The sequence below is a fragment of the Camelus bactrianus genome, chromosome 11 (assembly GCF_048773025.1).
Source record: "Camelus bactrianus isolate YW-2024 breed Bactrian camel chromosome 11, ASM4877302v1, whole genome shotgun sequence".
In the NCBI taxonomy this organism is placed as follows: domain Eukaryota; kingdom Metazoa; phylum Chordata; class Mammalia; order Artiodactyla; family Camelidae; genus Camelus; species Camelus bactrianus.
This window is the reverse complement of record NC_133549.1, coordinates 78,858,865-78,878,492: the sequence shown is the minus strand read 5'-3', so window position 1 is coordinate 78,878,492 and position 19,628 is coordinate 78,858,865.

Here is a 19,628-nt window from a genome sequence, read left to right as displayed (position 1 = left end):
CCACAGCTCTCACCCTCAGCCCATAAATTCTGAAATAGCTCTGTGAGCCCTGGGCCTGGGTGTGAGTTTCTGGGGACTTCCACGACCTTGTGTAAGTGTCCGAGTTCCCTCATGGCACTGGGCCAAAGTGGACCCTATCTGATGCCCCAGTGACCTGTGACTACCTTCCTTCCCCTGCCAGCCCATTCTTGGCTGTGGGCCCAGCCCTCAGGCTGAGCACTGCTGGAATTCTGGGGCCACCGGCGTGAAGGCTGGGGCTTATACATTTCTGTGATGTGCTCTAGAGCCGAACTCCAATCAGCATCTCTCAGACCCACACCCCAGGAGTGCCTGACTCTCAGCTTGCCTGGACATGCCCGCCTCACTCTGTCTGGGCCAGTCAGCTCCCACCCAGGGCCACAGCTTTACAGCCAAGCCTTCCTCTCTGACACTCAGTAGTCCTCTTACTGCCAGAATGCCTCGCTGCTGGCGTGACCAGGTTGCCATGGGTGAACCGTGGCCCCCCTACCCCATTACCCCTGTGCCTGCTGTCTGTAGCTCCCCACAGATAAGTTCCCTACTCCCCATCTCCATCCCACCCTGTCATGAATTGATCCTAATTGAAACAGCAGTCAGTCATCTATGCTCAGCCCCTGGCCTGATCGGACACAGACCATCGCCTCGTAACCTAGGATGAACTGACCCACTGCAGACATCAGACTATGTCCTGGTCCCCATGTCTCCCTGTGCCAGTCTGACTGGGGCCCATTGTCCCACGTTGCCCTTCATTTCAGCCCCTCCTCCCTTCCCGGGCTGCCTCTGTCCCCCTGACAGATCCATTCCCAGGTCTGTGTTCTGAGGGAACACACCAGCTGGGGCAGACCCTTCTACACCTTAGGGGAAGTCACTGCTCTGCCCCCCTCCTCACCTCCCCATGTGACCGTACATGACATGTAAAGTCTCCTCTGGCCCCAGAGAGCCAACACCACCCTTGCACAAGCAGGCAGGGACCAACCCTGCATGGTCGCAGCAGGCAGCACCAAGCTGGCCTAGAAAGCTGCTGTCACAGTGCCCCCTTGTGGCCAGGTCCAGCTAGCGGGAAGGCTAAATGTCCTCCTAGGGGCGGCCACCCACTGCCCAGGCTGTGGAGGGGGACCCCCGGCCCTTGTCGGCACTGGGCGCTGGGAGTTCCACATTTTCTTGTACGTCAGCCTTCTGGAGTGTCATGTGTCCTCACTGCTGAGCAGTGTCTCCAATTAGATTTCAAAAACACTTAACTGAAAAACAAAAAACACACAAAAAAGACAATTGCAGGGGTTGAGTATAGCTCAGTGGCAGAGCACATGCTTAGCATGCCAAGGTCCTGGGTTCAATCTCCAGTACCTCCATTTAAAAAAAAATACACACGTGCACTGACACTCAGTGGGTCACTGCTGCACTCACCCCTTGGGCCACTTTGTTCCCTAGGGAGGGACCTGCCCAAGGCCACCTGGCTGGACACAACCAACATACACCTTGGGTTTCAAGGCCAGTAATGTTCCCACTGACTCCTATATGTTTTTCTTTAATTAGTTATTTTTTTAATATTAAATGCAACATATGCATCTGGTAAAAAAAAATATTAGAGACAAATCATAGATATAAACTTAAAAGTATCTAGAATAAAACCGAATATCTTCACCAACTTAGGATAAGAAAATATTTCTTAGGCAAGACACAGAGAGCAGAAACCACAATGGGAAAGCATTGACAAATTAGACCTTACCAAAGTTTTAAACTTCACCAGTAAGAAAATTAATAGATAAGTTTAGGACTGGGAGGAAGTACCCACAAAACATACCGAGGAAGGAACTTGATGGAAGAACACTTAAGAATTCCTACAACTCTTAGTCAAAGAGTACAAACTTCTAGCTATAAGGTGAGTATGTTCTGAGACTCGCAGACGTAGTAAACAGTCTTATGGTTACCGGGGGGAAGGAGGTGAGAAGGGATAAATTTGGGAGTTTGAGATTTGCAAATGTTAGCCACTATATATAAAAATACATTAAAAAAATTTCTTCTGTATAGCACAGGGAACTATATTCATTATCTTGCAATAACCTTTAATGAAAAAGAATATAAAAACCCCTTGGTTGGTTTGGTGGTCAGCTAATGACTGGACAGAGATTTCCTTTAATGCTGGAACCACTAAGTCTCCCAACCTCTTCTATGAAATTTAGTGTGTGTGTTGGGGGTCTGCCCTCAATACCCCAGCAAGCAACTTTCACCTCTGCCTCAGGCTTTACTTCCTGCTCTCCCAGAGCCTCAGGGTCAGGCAGGGGTTAAGGCCAATGCAGGTCTTTCCTGGGCACATGTACAACTCCGCACAGGCACGAGGCCTTCTAGAATTCTAGGAATACGCTTTTCCAAGCCCTTGTGAGTATCTTATTCCCCAGTTTTTCCTTTTGAGTGTTTTGATCAGCCTCCTATTAGCCCCAACTGGTGTTACCACCCCAGGCTGCTGATTGTTTTTGACAAAAGGCCAATTACAGTTGTTTGAACAGAACAAGCTCTGAGCCATGTCAAATAAAATACTCCCTAAGAAGGGAGATTTTCCAGGGCGCTGTCAGATCAAATAGTGACAGTTCTCTGGGGATGTCATCTTTTGGAAAGCTCCAAACCATTCCGTCCTGTCCAGTGGCAGTCAGGCTGCGGGTTTTCACAGCTACTGTGGTTGTAAGGCCTTTGGTTTTCAAGTCTACCATGGAGCTTGAGAGGAGGCTGGAAATAAGGCAAATTAAAACAACATAAAACTTGCTATTCTTGCCATGATTTAGCCATTTCCCTTCAATAAATGATACTCAGGTTGTTGAAAATCTTTGGTTATTTCCAGAGCTCTGAAAAAGTTGATTTCAACGATTTTTTGCCAGCATTCTCATTGTTTTAATGGAGGAGCATGTTTCCCGAGGCCTTTATCTGGCCATTCTTAAAGTGCTTCTCTTGGTTTGAGTCTTTACGTGATTTTTCGTTTGTTTGTTCTGGGAGTTCTTTCTTAACTTGGCTTTTAAAGGGGTAGTTTTTCACTGCACACCCTTAAAATTTTTTTCTCTAAAGTCAAACATTCATTTATTAGGATCTGCCTCAGTGTTGACCACTCCGTATCAATTTCCCTTTCAGTCAGTAAATTCGAGTCTTCCTTTATTTCAGGAAAGTTGTTTTGAATGTTGAGCCTAATATTTTTTTTCTGACCCATCGTTCAGATTTCCCTAACCAAAGGGACAGAATGTCCTCTTCCGTGCTGAATGGCCTCTGTCTTCTACTGAAGACCGTCTGTGTACCTCTTACAATGCGAAACAGGACGTCTCTGTGGAGCTTCTGTAGGCCGAGGTGAAGCTGAGAGGCCTGTCTGCGCTTCCACACCAACGATATTGTAACAGTAATCCCTGCTGCCAGGTAGGCGTCCGATACTTCAAACACCTGACATCATTTGATGACCACAACTACCTTGTGAGACAGGTGTTCTCCTCTTTTCACAGACGAAGGTGTGTGACTCGGAGCACGGCCACCCAGCGCTTAAGTGTCAGAAGCAGGCTTCGTACCGAGGAACGTCCAGCTCCAGAGCCCATGTGCTTGGACACCAGTGCTGACGTCTGCCTCAACCAGGGCGTTGTCCACTGACCGGGGAGCACTTGGCTGGCGCACCGTCCCTGCGATACTGGGAGCAACTGGGGAGTCAGCTCTATTCATTTATGCTCAGGGCCCCTCTCAGTGTTTAGGATGGCTCAGTGCAAAGACAGCAAATCACGTCGCACAGGGGCCACCTCTCACCCTCCAGCAGGCGTGAAGGGCTTTGCTGACTGAACTTGGCCTTCTTCCCCTCTGCGCCCAGTGAGGACTCAGACTCCTCCTAGACCCAGTTTTTAGAGCAGCCACCACGGATCACCTGGAGCTGACGGGCAAGTTGAAAGACATCTGCTGTGTCTTAATCTAAATAGTTCATAAAATGAGGAGGCTGAGCTGTGGGGGGAAAATGTAGTAGAACAAATGATGTCCTCAAAAAATGAGGCAGCTGAGCCCACGGAACAAGTGTATCCATCAGATATTTCCTGGGGTGGGGGGTGTTGGGGGAACCTCAGTAGTCCTAGAAATGGGGAGGTGAGGATGAATTTCAGAAAAAACTCAGAAACTCTTGATCTTGGCGGCCTGATGCAAAGCCATGTGGGCCTTATCTAATAGCGCACCGGCATTTTTGCGTGAATGAAGCTGATTAAACCCTTGGGGGTCCGCTTTCTGCGCCATGAAAATCCTGTCTGATTTTCTAACACTCTCCGCTTCAACATTTGTCGCCAGTAAGCAATCCATGCAGCCTCACACAAGTGGCTCTCTGGCCGGGGGAGCTTTGAAAACCCCCGGGACCCCCAGGACTTGGTGGGACTGAGCTGAAGAAGTGCCACCAGTCACTGGAGGTCTGGAATTATCCTAAGTGCCCCAGTCCCAGGGACCAAGAAAAGCCTGTCCCCTCGAGCTTTGACTCCAATACCCATGGCCACTGTGAGGCTCAGGGGAGCAGCCCGGGGCCCCAGTGGGAGGGTCAGAAGTTTGCCCTGCAGACCTCAGGGAGCCTCAGCCAAGGAAGATGGACGGTCAGGAGCTGTGGAAGGCCAGGTGAGGGAGGAGAAATGATGCAGCCCTCCGCCCTAATTGGATTCTGGGTTTCCGTGGGGTGTGCTATCGCTGCTTACAAATGTGGCCCAGCAGCAGAATTGAGTTATCAACCCTGCCGATTCCTGAGTCACAGATCATCCTGTCCTCCACAACGTGATTAAAGACTCTGCTGCGCAGGAGGTCTCCGCGGCTGTGGGCTGGGAGGGTTGCTTTTTTTTTTTCTGCTAAAGCACAAGAAAAAAGAGGCCAGCAAATATTATCTTAGGCCTGGCTATGCTCCTTGCTGTCTCCAAAAGTTGAGAAGTTGAGGGGCTGTGTGTGTGTGTGTGTAGGCGTGTGTGTGCACGCCCACACATGTGCACATGTGCAGGCAGGGTCACATGATCAGGAGAAAGAGTGACAGTGGGTGCCCCCTACACTCCCCCACTCTAAGCGTCTAAGGAGTGTTTTTTGGGAGACACATCCCCACACCTGAGCACTCCTGTGGTCACTCAGCACACTTTGGTAGCGTGCCAACAGCACCTAAGGCCCTGAACTCAGACATCATGTCCCAGACCAGGTGATGGAAGGGGAAAGGAGTGGCCACTCGTGGACGGCTTCCCACATACCAAGCGTGTGCTAGTTCCACATCATGCCATTGGCAGGCTGTGTCCACACCACACATATCCCTCACTTCCACCTTCCATGAAATTCCACCATTAGTGATGCATTCCTTTGGGTCCTTGCAAGTTTCCTAGGAGGGAATATAACCACAGCAGTGGGCAGAGCACTGAGGGATCCCTTGGGAGACTACTCCAGGTCAGCTGTGTGACCTCAGGCAAATCACTCACCCTCTCTGGACCTATTTTTCTCCTTCATAAAATAAGCGGTGGTGTTCTCCAAGTTCACCTTTAAAATCTGGCTCCTTGTTTTTCATTGTTTTGCAAAGGGCATGTCTCACTCCTGAGCCCACGCACCAGCGTAGAGCCAGGAAAAGGCTGGGTGTTGGGAGGGGACAGGAGGCTAGACTCTGACTTTAAAAGCAGAGCCTAGAGGCTCAGGCACTGGCCTGCCTGGGGCTTTAACCTTCTCCACTGGGGCTCCACATGCCGGCAGCACTGTAGTTTCTGCCCTGGCTCAGACCCTCGTCTCAATAGGTTGACATAATGAGGACAAAGTAGAAAAGGACAACCCACTACCTAGTCTGGCCAATGCCAGGAGGTGGCCTGGGGGTGAGTCACCTCACTTCTCTGAGCCTCAGCTTCCTCCCCCTTACTCCTTCACAGAGACCATTCCCCATTTCCCTCCCTAAAGTCTAACCCACCCCTTCTGCCATCATTTTCTTTCCATCTCTTGGTTTTTCTCTGCGGGGAAATTACTTCACTTTGTACCCGTTGTCTGTTTATTAGCGCTCATTCGCTACTCACTGTGGGCTTTGTGGGTTAGTCCTGCTGCTGGTGTGTTCAGCAAACCGATCATTGCGGCATGATGCCCTGCCTCTGGTGTGGTGGGCATCCGGCTGGCCCTCCCTCAGGGAGCCTGGTCCCCACCACCCTCCTGAGAATACTGCCCAGGGCTGTTTTGTTTATGAGCCCAGAATGCAGGTCCTTTGAGTTTTTCCAGGGCCTGTAAAAACGTTTGAGACATGAGAAACCATGGGGGTGTGGTGCTCTGAAATTCTCAAAACTAGAAAGACATCTTTTGATGTAAGATCCCTTACAATATGTAGAGATTTTTAATAATGGGCCTACAGTTGGCTAAATGCCTACAACATGTAACTTGTCAACTAGTGAGCTTGTCTGTCGTCGTTACGTGTAACTCCTACAGTTATATATAAACTGCGTTTAATGGCGGTGGATGGGGTGGTTTTATTGTTTGAAATGGGGTGGGTGGAGTCTCCAAGGAATAGAGGGTAGCGGGCAGTGACTTTCTTAAAATGGCCCTGACCTTTCAGCTCAGTCACCAGGAAGCTGTCCCCTTCGGGGGGACACACCTCCTTCCCTGGGACATTCCTCGGCACCAAAGGTGGCTTAGTCAGACTGCTTCAGGAGTCACAGTGAAAGAGGTCTGCGGTCGCTCCTCAGGGATGTGCGGCACCTCCCAGCGCTCACGTTTGACCTAAGTGCAGGCATGAAAGCAACAAGAGCCATTAACTGGGCACCTCTCTGTGCCCGGCCCCGAGCCAGACCCCTCGCTCACACCTTCTCACTCATCCTCTCGGCCACACTGTGAGCTGCCGGGAGGACTCTGGGGCTTGGTGTGAGCACACACCCACCCTGGCCGCGTGGTGAGTGATGAGGAGAAGTGGCGACCCACGACCATCGCACCAGCGCCGCCCAGAGCCAGAGTCCAGGCTCTTCCCACTGCACGCCTTTTAAAGGGACCTCGGAGTTTTCTGTTCCTTACCTTTGTTCCTTCACCTCCTCTTCTTCTGAAGATATCCTGAAATTTAATCCTGTAAGTTTTAAATGAATAAAGCCCAGAAGGCAGCAGAAAAAAGAAGGGAGGGCCATTTGTGAATGAAAAAGACCAACGTGTTTCGGGAAGACAAGTTCATGGGAGAGTGTGGAGAGGAGAAATAGACTGGGAAGATCTGCATTCTGAGTGTGTGCGAGGACTCCAGAGGGGGCGGGGGAGGCTCTCTTCACACATTTAACAGGCAGGAACAGAGGCTGCAATCAGGCAAGGTTTCAGCATTTCATCCAAGATGGTAAAATGTTGATACTAGTAGACTTTGATAAGACATGTATGTGTATCGTAATGCCCAGAGTAACCACAATACAAAGAGATACACTCTTCAGGGGAACGTATGGCTCAGCAGTATAGTGCGTGCTTAGCGTGCATGAGGTCCTGGGTTCAATCCCCAGTACCTTCACTGAAATAAATAAACCTAATTACCTCCTCCCCTCCCCCCACCAAAAAAGCAAAACAAAGAGATTCACTCTTCAACATATTAAATAAATCGGTATGCAATGCTAAAAAGTGCTCAAGTAACCTGCAAAAAGGTAAGAAAAGAGAAACAGGAACAAGAACCATAGAAAACAAACATAAAACAAATAATAACATGCAGATAGATAGAGAAGGTCACAAGCCAAGGAAGGCAGGCAGCCTCTAGAAGCCGGAAAGGGCAAGAAAACAGATTCTCCTCTAGAGCTTCCAGAAGGAAAACAGCCCTGTGGACACTTGAGGCCAGTGAGACCCCTTCAGACCTCTGACCTCCAGAACTGTAAAATTTGTGATGTTTTAAGCCCCTAAACTTGTGGTACCATTTGTTACAGCAGCCATAGGAAAATAATACAGGAAACAAGTTGCTAATTCTCATTGTCCATCCAGTGGGGTGTTCAGCACGCCGCCTTAGCCCTGTGTTAGTCAGGGAGCTGATACAGTTGGTTGAAGCTAATGATGAAATGTTCAGGCTCACGTAGCTGTGAAGGTCAAGAGGTGAACTGGGCTCCAGGTGAGATGGATCCAGCAGTCTTTCCCATCATCAGAGCTCAGTCTCTCTCTCACCACTGTTGGCCTCTGGGTTGGTTTTCCCAGGCAGGATTGCTCCATATGGTGGCCCAGAGGGACCCGACAAGAGTGGGTGTTCCATTTCGCTGCTAGAGGTAATCCCAGAGAAAAAGAGAGCAGTCTTAGTGGTAAAGGCTTGGGGAGGATGCTTAATGGCCTGGACTGGGGAACATGCCCGGTGTTGAGACAGTTGCCATGGCTAAGGAGATGGGGTGCACGGATTGGCCGGCCAGGAGCAGGCTCCAGCCCAGCCCAGGGAGACAAGGAAAGATTCCTTCCCAAAAGAAAAGAGGAATGGGAAGTTCAGGAAGAGACCAAAACTGGCTGTCACAGCCCATTACCTTCACTGAGGCTGATGCAATGCAGCATCAAGGTATAATTACACAGTGTAGTTATAAAAGTAAATAACAGCCCCATCGTAAACTGAGGACGATCTGTGTATGTTACATGTAAATTTTTTATCGAAGACCTTATCACAGAACTCTATAGTATTGCTCCGTGTCCATAAATATTGTACTGCAAGCTACAGAAAGTTATCGATCTTGTATTTCTTAATGTTTCAAGTTTCATTCAGAAATTTATTGGATTTAAAATATTTTCATGTAGGAAGGAAGTGTTTCTCACTCGTAATCTAAATCATTGTAGAAAGGATAGGCGTAGAGCCTTCAAGGGAATAGACTTAAGATACAACTTTGAAATAAAAATTTGCCATGTAAGTTATATTTTCACTGTCAATAATATGTAGTTTCTAAGATGATATTTTTCAGATTATTTTTAAGACTATGTGTTTAATACAATGAGCTGTATCGTTCTCTATTTCCCAGTTAGTTTTGATGCACAGCAAGTTTGGCTGTTAGTCCTGTATTATCCAAACTAGCTATTTATATAGAAACATTTAAAAATATGTTTTTAAAAATAAAAAATATATTTTAAATTTATGTTACTATCTGCCTTCTTTTCAATTGTTTATAGTAATATCTACTCTGAATGTATGAAAATTAAATACAGATTAAATACTAATTTAATGAATAGTAAAAAAAAAAAAAAAGGAAATAAAGGAATAACTAAAAATAATCATGGGAAAACTATACAACTTGAGAAAATGAAGGGAGGAAGGAGAGGCATGTCCATGAAGCAATTTCTTATTTTCCAATGTAGGGGGTCCATAAACTTTCTGCAGATGATGGATCAAGAAATAAGCATATGTCTACATGCTACTTAGAATTGTGGAGGTATCCACCAGAAGTACTAAAAATGGAAATGTTTAAAAGAAGTGTGCTTCTGGAGAGTGAGACCAGGACTGGGGAGAAGTGAGGTTAACAACAGTTTTGTTTCATCATAAACTTCTCTCCTATTTGATTTGTTTCTATTTGTATGCATTACGTCAGTGACAAGACATACTGTGATCGTGAAAGACCTTTAAATATTTGGATTAATGACCTCAGCTTTGAAAAGGATCTGATCAATATCTAGTACTGTGGCTCCATTTGGGATGAAATTTTAGGGTCACATACAAATAAAGATGATTTTTTTTCTTTTATTATTGAAGTATCGCTGATTTACAATGTTGTATTAGTTTCTGGAGTACAGCATAGTGATTCAGTTATACATATGTATATATATACATATACTTTTTCATTACAGGTTATTACAAGGTACTGAATATAGTTCCCTGTGCTCTACAGTAGGAACCCGGGGTTTAATCTATTTTATATGTGGTCATTAGTATCTGCAAATCCCAAACCCCCTCCTTATCCCTTCCTCCCCCCTTCCCCAACCCCTTCCGTAACCATAAGTTTGTTTTCTATGTTTGTGAGACAATCAGATAATTATTAGCATTTAAGTTATGTTTTTTAAGAAGGAAACTACCTTGTTTCTTATCTGCTAGGCTGATCCTCTAGGGAGTTTGAAGTGCTATGTCGTTTTCAGTAGAAGATAGATGTTCCAAGGCTTAAAAAAAAAAAAAAAAAAAACTCACCTGCTCCAACAACAGGAAACAAAAGCCATTACAAACAGACAAAGGAGTGAATGGATGGACCACTTGTCAACCCTCTTTCTCCAAGAGACGGCGAGTTGTCTTAGTTCCCACAAGAAGACCTGCCGCTCCCACATTTACCTGTTTGGCAGGCATGTGGCTCTCCCGTCTCTGGTGTCTGCAGGGCACTGGCTACACTGTGCTCACTCCTCTGCTCTTGCCAGCTCTGGCCCTGGGGAATGAATGGAAGCCCCCTGAGAGCAGCTGGCCAGGGTCCTATTCGCCTTTGCTTTCCCAGGCCCTGACTTGGCGCTCAGATTCTTGGCTTAGACCCCCATCTCCTGTCGCCCAGAATCCGGGTCTGGCTTCTTCATACCTACATTTCCTGTGACTCACAGGTCACAGCCCCCTGGAGCCCCCAGTTTGGAAAGGTCCCTGAGGTCAACTGTATCCCTTCTTATCAGTCCTGGGCTTTTGAGACCCACCTGCAGGGACAGGGACCACATCCATCCCCTGACTTCTCCTTCTCCAGGTAAGTCAATAATCACTGCTCAGTCTCCTTATGAGCCAAGGGGCAGCACAAGGACCAAAATGTGGGAGCCACTGAGGCAGAACTCAGCCTGCTCTGCCAGCTAGCCCCGAGGTGGCCAGGCTGCTGCCCTAAGGATGCTGATACACGGCGACCCAGGCCTCCAGTCCTGGTGACACTGACCTCCGGTTCTTCTCCAGGTCCAAGCTCACCCGCATAGGATCCCAGACCAGGCATACAGAGAGGAATTCCCCACCCTCCTCCAGGGTCCCGGTCATTTACTTACACCAAAGCTAGAAGGTGTAAATTAGGAGCCATAAATAACCCTAGTTGACCCCTGCCTTGTAATCTTTGGGCACCATCCCAGAGCAAGCCCATAGCTACCCACCAGCTCCCTCTCCCTCTGTCCTGCTCTGGGACCACTCTCCTTCCGGCTCTTCCTCCACGGCTGACTCCACGTCCTTTTACCATACCCTTGGGAGCTCTATTCCATAGCACACAAACCCCTCCATCATCAGCCCTGATGCTCTCTGAAGATACATGCCCTTTGCCTTCAGTCAGGGGCTTCTCACTCTCCCACATCCAATTGGTTCAAGGATGGAGCAGGGCTGGGGAGGCATTCCCTCTTTCTTTTGTTCAACTGCATGTGGCATCATCTGCTCTCTGAGGGCCAGGAGACACAGCTACTCCCCAGCTTCCATTTCCAAGTCCCCTGCAGTCACTGCCTCCTTCTCCACTCAGTGCTCTGCACCCAAGGATCGGCAGTCCCCATGGGGACAACTTCTCCCGTGCTCCTCCTGCAAGCTCCCAGACCTCCCTGGCTTCATGCCAGTCTCCCAAACCAGAAGCCTCTTTTATGTCTCAGCTGCAGTCTCTCTCCTTGGGGGACCCTCCCTGGAGACCCTCAATCAAATAGCGGATTTAGCATCTGCATTATTTGGGGTCATGGCAGGAAATGGAATTCAACCCAGATGGTTCAATTAATGAGACTTTAATGACAATATTCCATGCAGAAGTGCGCGCAGGGTGCAGAAAACAAACAAGGGAGATTGATGAACAGGTAGACAGTAACTCTAGATGTTGTACTAGCCACGAGGCTAAAAAGACCAAGAGGCAATGGTGTCGCCATTGCCGGGAAGAGCTGGAGATGTGGGGAAAGGGCTGCCGACAGGAGCGGGGTCTTGAAGGGACGGAAGTAGGGGGTACCCTGACCCATCTCTTCCTGTCCTTTGGCCCTCCGGCCAGAGCCTCCCATTGGCTGAATCTGACCTATGACAGCAAGAAAGCCCTGGAGGGGCAGCCTGAAGGGGCCAGATTCCCAGGCCAAATGGGCCAGAGAAGGACAGCAGGAGGGGGTCATGGGGGATGGGTGGGCAGGTGGGCAGCACAGAATCCAGGGCTATCGAAACTGTTCTTGGAGTCCAGCTCCCTCCTTTTGCAAATGGGGAAACCAAGGCTGAGAGAGGTTGGTGATTTACCTTAGTCACATAGAGAGTTTGTGGCCAGGCTGAGCCCAGACCTCGGGTCACCATGTCTCTTGCTGCCGGTCATACAACAAAGTCCATGACTCCAATGCTCCCCCTTCTATGTTGCCTCTCGAAGTGTTTATGCACTGAAAATGATTTTAAACCACTTTAAGCAGGTACATTGCTTTGAATCCCTTCCCCGACAGGAGATATGCTGGCTTGCTGGCGGGAGTCTTGGCAGCTGACCTTGAACTCCCTTGACCTTCCCCTGCCCAGGCTGAGCTCTTCCGTCCAGCGCTGTCCCCTAAGCTCAAGCCAAACGGCAGAGGCTGGAACTTAACAGTAATAGCCCCTTCCAGGTATTGCTCTGTAGCCAGCAGCTGGATTCATATTCAGAGAGGAATAGAGGAGAAATCTAATTAAATTCAAAACATAATAAATTGAAGCCAACTCATTCGATTTATGGCAGTGTCTTCTGGCATCTTTTAATTTTGCATCACATTCATTTGGAGCCAATCAAATTAGGGCGCTCATTAGCAGCCAAGGTGGGCGAGGCTGGAGCCACGCTCCCTGCTCCCGGTGGTAAGGAGGTCTGTGCAGGAGGATAATTCAGGAGGCAGTGAGGGCACAGCGATCACTGCCTCGTTATTAGGAAAATTGACTTGGGGAGGGCGAGTGTAGACTCCAGACCCGCTACTGGCTTACCCGGTAAACTTAGCCTTCCCCTCCCACAGCCTCGATCTTCTCATTGGAAGGGGAGCAGCGCCCACTTCCAAGGCTGAGTGAGTATGAAATGGAAACATGATGTGATGAGCATCTCCTGCTCTGGTTCCTCAGAGTCCATCTCTGCTTTCTGCCCCTGCCAGGCCCCTCAGCCCCAGTGACGGTGCTCCTTGGTACCCAGTTCTTCCCCACTGGCCTCTGGCTTAGAGGACCATCAAGGATACACTCGACCTGTCCAGGGGAGCTCTGTCAAATATTCTGTGGCCATCTGTAATCTCCCATGAAGACATGCTGCCCAAAGCAAACTAATGTGCTTGCTTCCCTGGAAAGCCTAAAACCAGGACTCTGAGGTGTCTGGCTGGGCTCAGGAGTTCAAACAAGGTCCTCGACTGTCCCTCTCCACCTCTAGACTTTGCAGGCCTCTGCTTGGCTTCAGCTTCAGACACCTTCTCTCCATGAGACAGCTAGAAGTGTGTGCAGAAGCCCCCGCCCACACAGCCCTCACCGTACACACAGACAGAGGGAGCACTCCTCCGCCAGCATCCTTCCTCAGGTCCTGGCACGCGGACGCTGGCTGGCCGTGTGCATCATGTGCCGGCGCCTGAGCTAATGAGCACGTCTAATGCCATGAGACGTTCTTATTGGCCATCGTGTGTCATCTGACCCCTGTGGTGGAGGGGGGGAGTTCCTTCTAATATGACCCCCACAGAATCACAGAACATTGTGAGAAACCCCTGTCCTCCGGAAAAGGAAAAGAAGTTTGCACTGTAATTAGAGCACAGAGACTCATGAATATTCATAAGCTGATGTTGATGGCCCATTCCCTGAAAGCACTGCTTCTCTGAGCACCAGCAGGCCATAAAACATGCAAAATCCGTGAATCTGCAGCGAAGGCACATCCACAGCCTGGGGCACCGGGTTCCACGTCCACAGCATGTCCCCCTGCTGAGACCCAGGGAGGAATGGAGTTCAGAGACTTTAGAAAGATGGAAAAGTAAAAATATTTCCCACATCCTTTCTTTTGGAGAGACCATACCTGTATCTAGGGTGTACAGATGAGTTAAAGTATAGGACATACATACACGGTGCCCGGGCTTGTAATGCCCGAGCAGGTGTGGGTACCAGCTGCAGGAGGCAGCGTCAGGTGGGAACACAGAAAGCCAGGGAGGGATACAGGGCAGTGTTTAATTAAGCCCTACCTTACAGGTAAAACAAAACTGATGCGCAAGTTGGTTCCAGGAGAACCACAAAGGACTTAGCAAGCAGAAGGACGATGGACACAGTGGGATAGGAGAGAATTATCTCACCTAAAGTAAATCACAGTTGAGGACAAGGTGTTTCCCATCCCCTCTGTATAAGTCAGGGTTCTCCAGAGAAACAGAACCAAGAGGAGGAAGAGAGGGAGAGAGAGAGAATTATTTTAAGGAAATGGCTCATGTCATTCTAGAGGCTAGTGCATCCAAAGTCTGCAGGGTGTACCAGCAGGCTGGAGGCCCAGGAGAGCTGATAGAGTGGTGCAAGTCTGAAGGCTGTCTGCTGGCAGAATTCTTTCTTGCTCAGGCGAGGTCAGCCTTTGTTCTATTCAGGCCTCCAACTGTTTAGATGTGATCCATTTACATTATGGAGGGCAATCGGCCTTACTCACTGATTTAAATGTTAACCCATCCAAAAACACCCTCACAGAAACATCCAGAATAATGTTTGACCAAATATCTGGGCACTGTGGCCTAACCAAGCTGACACATAAAATTAACCATCACATCCCCCCTTCATCAATCAACTTTATTGAGATACAACTTATGTATTTTCAAATAAAATAAAAATCCAGACTTAGGAAGGATGGCCTTTATTCAGAAAGGATCATGGCCAGGTTGGGGAGGGGAGGGGGCTGTCGCACTAGGGAGGACACTATTGACTATGAGATTTACAAGCATCTCAAGAGTTGGGCAAAAGGGGGTTTTTCTTTACAGAGGGGAGAGCATAAAGTTAGCAAGAGCCAGGTGGAGGGAAGTGGGATGGATGAAAGGGTGGCATTACGGGACAGCCAGAGAATGTTTCACCCTGAGTCCAGTCTATTCTCAGGACAATTGTCTGCTGGCTGAGGGTGGGCTCAAGTTCAGGCTCCTGCTGGGTGGAGAGGCGCCTAACCACAGTTCCACTCATGAGCGTTTTCTCCTGCTCGCTCAGTGTGGACAAGCAGTTCAGATAATTTTTTTTTTACGAGATGAAGAAAGAGAATTTTGAGGGCCTCTGTCTGGCCTTGTCACTAAACGAGGAGGGTGTCGTGGAGTCAGTCGTGTGGGGAAGGCGGGGTTCTTTGAAGTGGCTGACTCCTGGAACGCGGAAGGTGAGGGGATTTCTTAGCTTTCACTGCCTTCCAGAATCAGAGGGCTTAGGTCACACCTGACATTGTTGCTGTCCATAGGCTACACAGTAGTAGTAGCAGAAGTGGTAGTAAGAGTAGTAGAAATAGTAGAAGAAGCAATAGTAACGGTAGAATACACATATAAAATAAAGCTTCACACAGAAATAGAACCCTCAAAACCACATAGGGAGGAAGAGGAAAATAAAGACTTGTATTCAGTTGAGAACGAGGCCTCCTGGCAACTGTACAAAAATGAAAACACCATGATTCTCGTTAATAAAAAGCAAACAACAATAGAAAAACCTCCTTCTGGTGCTAAATTCAAAGCCATTTGTCCTATCCAGGCTAAGTGTCACAAGGACACAGAATGAACAACGTAATGAACAATATCTTCAACCAGAGTTTTTCAAAAGATGCAGAATTCTTCTGATAGCTTCTTGTGATAATCCTTGACAAAAATTGATATCAAAACATTAAAGCATTGGGGTGTTTTTGTTTTTTGTTTTTTTACATTTTTTATTGAGTTACAGTCATTTTACAATGTTGTGTCAAATTCCAGTGTAGAGTACAATTTTTCAGTTACAAATGAACATACATATATTCATTGTCACATTTTTTTTTCACTGTGAGCTACCACAGGATCTTGTATATATTTCCCTGGGCTATACAGTATAATCTTGTTTATTCTACTTTTTGAAATCCCAGTCTGTCCCTTCCCACCCCCAACCCCCTGGCAACCACAAGTTTGTATTCTATGTCTATGAGTCTGTTTCTGTTTTGTATTTATGTTCTTTTTCTTTTTTTCTAGATTCCATAAATGAGCGATCTCATATGATATTTTTCTTTCTCTTTCTGGCTTACTTCACTTAGAATGACATTCTCCAGGAACATCCATGTTGCTGCAAATGGTGTGATGTTGTCAGTTTTTATGGCTGAATAGTATTCCATTGTATAAATATACCACTTCTTCTTTATCCAGTCATCTGTTGATGGGCATTCAGGCTGTTTCCATGCCTTGGCTATTGCAAATAGTGTTGCTATGAACATTGGGGTGCAGGTGTCTTTTTGAAGTAGGGTTCCTTCTGGAATATGCCCAGGAGCAGGACTACTGGGTCATATTAAAGCATTGTTTAATGAAAGCATTTCTCTGAAATCTAGACATATGGTCTTCTCATGATCAAAATCATAACTTCTTTTACCATACTTTTATCAGAAACTAGGCTGACTGATTTCTAATCCTCACAACAGCCTTTAAGTTTAGATGTTATTACCCTCTTTTTACAAATGAGAAAACAGAAAAGGTGAGTGATTTTACCAAGGCTGCACAGCCTGAAGTGGTAGAATCACCATAAGGCTCAATCCCTTTCCATGAAACCAGACCACCTGAAGCTTGATACCTGGATTAGCTGCATGATGTGATTGACCAGTATGTCCTTTGGCTGATCCTCTTCAAACATCTATGATCTCAGGCAGGCTTGGGGAGAGGAACAAGACAGTAGTTCAACGTTCAGTTCCTATGTGAGTATCCAGGGCTCAGACACTTTCCTCTAATTGAAAAGAGAGCCTACAAATTCTTTGCAGCTTCATCTCATTCAACTTCCCTACCCCCTAGCATTTGATAATATGGAACATCCTTTCTGTTACAGCAATAAAGCAAAATAAATTGTATTCGATAAAATTATGCACACTTTCTTCTTAGCAAATCCTAGTTTTGTGTTTCCTGAGCAATATTTTGCATGGGGAGCAATTGGGATTTTCAAGCACAGCCACTCCATACTGATCGCTGATTTTCAATCTGAGGCTGTGAAGAAATCTGTCAAAAGCCAAAATCAGGTTGTCTGAGGTTTCCGGTAGCTTCTAATCCACCTTGACTCAGTGGACAGAAAACAGAACATAAGAACAGGAGAGATCCCTGGTTGTCAATGTTCGTACAAATCCCACATTGGATGCCCCCATGAGAATCAAAGCCCTTGGGAATCAGAGCAAATAACAGTTTAGAACATTCTAAACCACAACACCATCCTGATTTCTTTCTTTCTTTTTTTTTTTACTCTTTTGTCCTACCCCACCTTTTAATCTTCAAATATTAAAAAATGTATACTCTGATAGTCTGCTCTAGGATTGTCTATGGATGGATATCCTTGCTTTAGGAGTAGAAGGGGAAGGAGTCCTCTAAACAGAGGTGTGCTAGGCCTTTCTGTTTGCAGTGACCTAGGAAGAGGCATACAGAGAGGACCAGGGTCCTGGGAGCTCACCATGCTGAGTGCCTTCCAGCTCTTCTAAACAGAATTCCTACCTGGGGCAGATATCATCCTCCAAAACTGAATTGGCTCGCCTAGGATAATCCTACAGGTCAGATGAATCAACCTGGCAAATTCAAGAGTACATTTACAATTCATTTTCTTCGTAGAGGGAGGAGGGCATTGCTCCAAGCTAGATCTCCCAAGGGAGCATTTTTGAGCTTTCTCTATGACTGAGCATAGTAGTTGATGGCAACAATGCCCTCTAGATATTGTCAAGATCCAAGTAATTATCATCATTTATGGCCAGGCGTTTCAAATGGAATTCACGTATCCTGAGGGAAATATGCCACATGCCACAGGGGTCTAAAAAAAACACAGGACTCATTTTCTGAGAGCATCCGTTTCCTTAAAGACTTTTGGTGAGAAGTGTGAATAATTTAACAGATAAGTAACTTATCAGAAGTATACTACAGAGCATGAAGTATTTTTATGAAATTTTAAGATAAAATGTGAAACTTTAAAGGGATTTCATGCTATGGACAAGCTGCCTGTCTCAGGCTCCTCGGGCTACACAGAAATTTCTCATCATTGGAGGAAAATTGATTCTGGAAAATGGTCATTTAAAGTGAATTCATTTAGAATGAGGACCAAATCAATGGGGACCAAATATTTCATAGTAAAGAGTAGGGGGGAAAGGGGAAGCTCAAAATTTTAACAATAAGTTTATACTGTATAGCACAGAGAACTATATTCAATATCTTATAGTAACTTGTGGTGAAAAACAATATGAAAACGAATATATGTATGTTCCTATATGACTGAAGTATTGTGCTGTACACCAGAAATTGACACAACATTGTAAACTGACTTACTTAATAAAAAAAAATTTATATTTGAATTTATACAAACAATATGAAAAATAAGTTCATAGCCAATGTTTAACAAAATATAAGTTATCATGGCAACCATGCATTATTTCTTTAAAAACAAATGATGATTTAAGCTTTGGGAAGATTATTGGCAGGATACAATATGGCGTGAGATACCGCCTCCCTTCCCCTTTGGACTTTCACAGCACAATCGTAAAGAAGGTTATATATGCAAAATGTTCCAAAGGCCCATCAATGTTCTCAAGGAAGTTAAATCCTTGTTACTCAAGCATTCTCTTTCAGAGAACCTATCAAGTTAACAATTTTGTCAATTTTCTCTGTAATTGTCAGTGATCTGTCATTTTTTAATGGCTTTGCATGAGTTTCAGCAGTTATCTGACACCACTTTCATTGGCTTCACGAAATCCTGCGTTTTGTGCAGGACTTGCCAGCGTCTTTGAATTTCTCGGTCAGATACTCACCACATCTACCACTCAGACCACCAGGCAGACTTAGGAACAATGACGCTGATGCAATGGGGGAAGGGAGGCATATAGAGATGAATGCTGGGTTAGTGGGGGAGGCTAACTATATTAGTGGTCCATACATTAGAGAACATTTTCATATTATAACAACATTTTATTTTCCCTACACAGCTTCGGAAACTGCAGGCACTCACACAGAAACACTTACATAATGAGGAACCCAGTGCACATGTCTTTGCCATGAAGGATGCTTTGGTGAGAAAGGTAAGATGTTTTCTACGGATTAGAACTTTGGGAAATTATTTGACCACCTGTTCATGGACTATAACAAAATAAGATGGGTTTTGGAGGAAAAATCCTGTCTTTACTCGTGGGTATTCCTCCAGCCTTCCTCTGTGCTGAGGTAGAATAGGCCTCCACACAGGCAAGGGTCCTGGTGAGACACCTTAAAAACAATATCAATGTTGTTATCTGCTCAACTGGTTTCCACGCATGGATCTGATCTCATTCATCCACAAAGACTACTAGCATTTCAGGGTCTCTTTTTGGGACAAAATATTGAACCACCTGCCATCCAGTACCTTTCAAAGGTAACTTTTATGGAAGATTATCTGAGGAATACTGAATTTACCCATTTCTTCAAAGTTTAAAATTTCTATCTTTTTCAAGCAGGGATCCCAGTTCTGGTCTAAGCTGTATCTACCATTGCAATTTGAGGCAAGTCTAAGCAAATTTACCATATGGTGAGCCAAGCCCTCTAGAAGTCTATTTGCATGAAGGACCGAGGCACCTCCCAGGAAAGAAATCCCAAGGAAAAAGCTAGGGAGGCAGGTTTGATCTCGTCACCAAGCTTGGTGT